The sequence below is a fragment of the Solanum dulcamara genome, chromosome 7, assembly GCF_947179165.1.
Source record: "Solanum dulcamara chromosome 7, daSolDulc1.2, whole genome shotgun sequence".
NCBI classification, from domain to species: Eukaryota; Viridiplantae; Streptophyta; class Magnoliopsida; order Solanales; family Solanaceae; genus Solanum; species Solanum dulcamara.
The window spans coordinates 30,835,522-30,839,611 of NC_077243.1; the positions used below are offsets into that span (position 1 = coordinate 30,835,522).

Consider the following 4,090-nt stretch of genomic DNA (forward strand, 5'->3'; position numbering starts at 1 on the left):
AGTTCTTGGACTGCCCAAATTAAAATTTGAGAAGGATCACATTTGCGACGCTTTTCAACTAGGTAAACAAACTTGAACATCCTTGAAAGTCAAAGACATTGTGAGCACATCCTAGCCACTTCAGCTTTTGCACATGGACTTATTTATTCCCATAAAAATAGCGAGTATTGGGGGTAAAAGTTATGCGTTTGTAATTGTTGATGATTATTATCATTTTACTTGGGTTATTTTCATATCACAAAAATATGAAGCATTCACTAATTTTGAGTATTTTGTAGAAAGGTCCAAAGAAAAGCAGATTATTCACAATGATCATGGAGGAGAATTTGAAAATAAGTCATTTGAGAAATTTTGCAATCAGAATGGGTACACCTAAAATTTCTCATCTCCACGATCTCTAGAATAAAATGGAGTAATAGAAATAAAAAGAATCGGTGACTTTAAGACACAGCTAGAACACTTCTACTCGACTGAAGCCTCCTATATCACTTCTGGGAAGAAGAGGTAAGTACTGCATGTCATATTCTAAACAGGTTCTTGATCATACCTATTCTGAAAAAGATTCCTTATGAGCTATGGAGAGGAAAGAAGCCCAATATCAGTTACTTTCACCCCATTAGCTGCAAATGTTACATTCATGGCAATGATAAGAATAATTTGGGTAAGTTTGATCCTAAAAGTGATGAAGGTATATTTTTTGGATACTCTTCCTCTATTCAAGCTTTTAGAGTCTTCAATAAAAGAACTCTCAGTGTTGAAGAATCTATAAATGTTGTCTTTGACGAAACTAATTCAAGAATGCAAGTTTCAGAAGTTATGGCTCATGATGAGGAATCCTTTCCTCAAGCTTCCTATTATACACATATTTCAAAAACTAAAGATAACACAGTGACCCCTGAGTTGATTACTGCATCAAATGGATTGACTCTCAGTACAAAAAAATCAAACATTCCTAGAAAATAGAGACATAGCTCAAGCTTTACAAATGATTTTATCATTGGTGACCCAATTCAAAGAATGCATACCAAAGCCTAATTAAAATAGAAAGCTTCAATTTCTTTCATCTCTCAAATTAAACCAAAAAGAATTGATAAAGCCTTGAAAGATGAATCATGGATTCAGGCAATGAAGGAAGAACTGGATCAGTTCGAGAGAAACCAAGTATGCGTTCTCAGTAAAAGACCAAAAAATTGCTCAATAAATAGAAGTAAGTGGGTTTTCCAAAACAAACTCGATGAAGAAGTTAAAGTGATCAGGAATAAAGCTAGATTTATTGTTCAAGGTTACTCACAACAAGAAGGCATTAATTACGATAAAATGTTTGCTCCTGTAGCAAGGTTAGAATCCATTCACACTCTTCTTGCATATTCATCTTTAAACAAATTCAAACTATTTCAAATGGATGTAAAGAGCGCCTTTTAAAATGGTTTTATAAAAGAAGAGTTTTAGTCAAACAACCTTTTAGTTTTAAAAATCCTTCTTGTTCTGATTTTGTCTTTAAATTATCAAAAGCTTTCTATGAATTAAAACAAGCTCCAAAAGCATGGTATGAATGATTAACTACCTTCTTACTCAAAAATAATTTTCAACATGGAAAAATTAACATCACCTTTTTTACTCAAAAACATGAGTCAAGTCTTCTCATCGTTCAAATCTATATTGATGATATTATTTTTGAAAGCTTTAATATTTTGTTTGTGTGAGAATTTTGCAAATCTTATGAAACACTAGTTTGAAATGAGTCTTATGGGTGAACTCTCATTTTTACTCGGACTTCAAATTAAGCAAACCTCAAAAGGAACATTCATCAGTCAAGGTAAGTATGTCAAAGAGCTGATAAAACAATTGGCATGAAAATGGGGAAAGCCTTTGAAACTCCTATGAGTCCATCTAACTGTCTGAAAATAGACAATGCTAAAAATTATGTTGATAAAAAATTATATCGAGGAATGATTGATTCACTATTATACTTAACAACAAGCCGACTAGATATAATATGTAGTGTGTGCAAATGTACCAGATTTCAGTCTGCTCCAAAGGAATCTCATCTAGTGAAAAGGATCATACGCCATCTTATTGGAAATTCAAAGATGGGACTATGGTATCCTTACTCATCAAATTTTGATCTAATTGATTTCTCAAATATTGACTTTGTAGGTGATAAGAATGACATAAATAGTTCAAGTGGAACATGTCAAATATTAGGATAATCTCTAATATCCTGGCATAACAAGAAGCAAAACCTCGGTGGCTCTCTCAACTACCTGTTACAACCCATATTTTTGTACATATGGACATTTGAAATAATTGTAACAAGTGAAGGATAATGATACGTTTTGGTCTTGTTTGATACATAAGTTGGTTATGGAATTTTGGAGATGGAAATATTGAAAAAAAAAGAATAAGGAAAATATATATATATATATATATATATATATATATATATATATATAAGTTGGAAGTTCACAAAATGTAGTTTATGAAAACATATGGGCCAAGGGATTGGGCTTTGAAAGAAATCAAAATAATAAGAGAGGCCCAACACAAGGAAAGGGCCCAAGTCTTGGAACTTAGCCCATTAATTAAGTGGCTTATATATATATATATGTTGATGACTTTTAAGTCATATTTATCCATTAAGTTTTCTTTATCAACAAGAGGATTCAAGAGAGTTCTAGAGAGAAAGGAAGAGAAGAAACTTGAAGCTAGAGAAAGAATAGGTTCGGCCAAGGAAAAAAAAGGTAAGTCTCCGATTTTGCTTCGTGAATTAATTATCTAGGGTGTACCAAGGTGTTATAAAGGTATTGGTAATGAAATTTTATGGTTTGGAGCAGCCCAAAACGTCACCGAACAGCCCCAAAGTTTTAGCCGCGCTAGGAGAGCTTCCGAGGCAAGTTTTGGAGAGTTTCGGTAAAGGTAAGGTATCTCCTTTAAAATTGGAGTTTATGATGTTGTTATGAGGTGTATTACGTGTCCTAAATATGGCTGTAATAAGAGAAAATGTATAAGGGGGCATGATGCTGGAAACTACTAAATTAAAGTCGTAGTAGCTAAATCGAAGTCGCGTAGTGTATGGTCGTTGAGGCGCTGCGGGTGCAGCTGGTTGGATTGTATGTTGCAGGGCTTTAAAGTATTTTAAAAAGGGTGTGGTTGCTGCTGGTTTCAGCCACACGACCCCCCGTTTGGTATGGTTAAAGATTTTACGAAATAAAGGTTAAAAACTCTATTTTGGTATCGTAGTTTTATGCTAGTTGTTTGGAGCTTGTGTTGTGTAAAGTTGAGGTGATTTGATTGTATATATACTGCTGGTTGTTGTTGTTGATATGATTGTTGAAATGGTGGACGAGTTGAGATCTCGGGGATGGTGTATTTATAGGGGAAATGCTGCCGAAATTTCGGCAGATTAGAAGTTAATTTGTTTGAAGGATTAAGACGAGTATATGGTGATGAATCTAATGACTATGTCAACTCTCTTGAATGTAGACTAACAAGTTGGAAGAATAAGAAAAGCTAGTAAAGCGCGGTACAGGTATGTAAAGCTAATCGTTCCTTCTTTTGGCATGTCTTTGGCATAAGTATGTAAGGCTTACCCTTCTTTTTCAAGGCATGATTCCGATGTTATGGTTTCATAAGTGCTTCCATATATTCTTTTTTTTCAAAAGCTAGGTGTCAATGGTCCCAAGGAAATGACTACTTTTTTTTATAACCCGTCAATGTTTTCCAAAATGTCTATAGTTTCCCAAAACAAAGGTTTACAGTATTACAAGCTTTTATGACAATGACGATGGATATGTTTTACAACGACATTGATGATGTCGAGGATGAGAATATGTCTATGATGTCTAAGATAAGAACGGCTTCATGTATGTAATGTTTACTCTTCTTTCTATTGGCATGTTTTGACATAAGTATATAGAGCTACACTTTCTTTTGGCATGATTTTTATGAAACAAGTATATGTCCTTTTGTACAATTTCAAGGAAGTCCTATTCGTAGAGCCACTAGGATGGTCAATTTTCTTGAGTTTCCAAAAGATATTTTTCTCGTGCTTAAATACGTGTATATGATTCCAAAAGTTTTATGTTGATAT

General features: G+C 33.7%; 1 long non-coding RNA gene across 1 annotated transcript; it reads left to right on the forward strand.

The window, feature by feature from the left end:
* The first annotated feature begins 2,646 nt into the window (after positions 1-2,646).
* Positions 2,647-3,530, forward strand: LOC129893783 (uncharacterized). The gene is made up of 3 exons (XR_008767592.1): positions 2,647-2,741; positions 2,835-2,916; positions 3,484-3,530. It is a non-coding gene; the product is annotated as an uncharacterized LOC129893783 (long non-coding RNA).
* Positions 3,531-4,090: the final 560 nt, after the last annotated feature.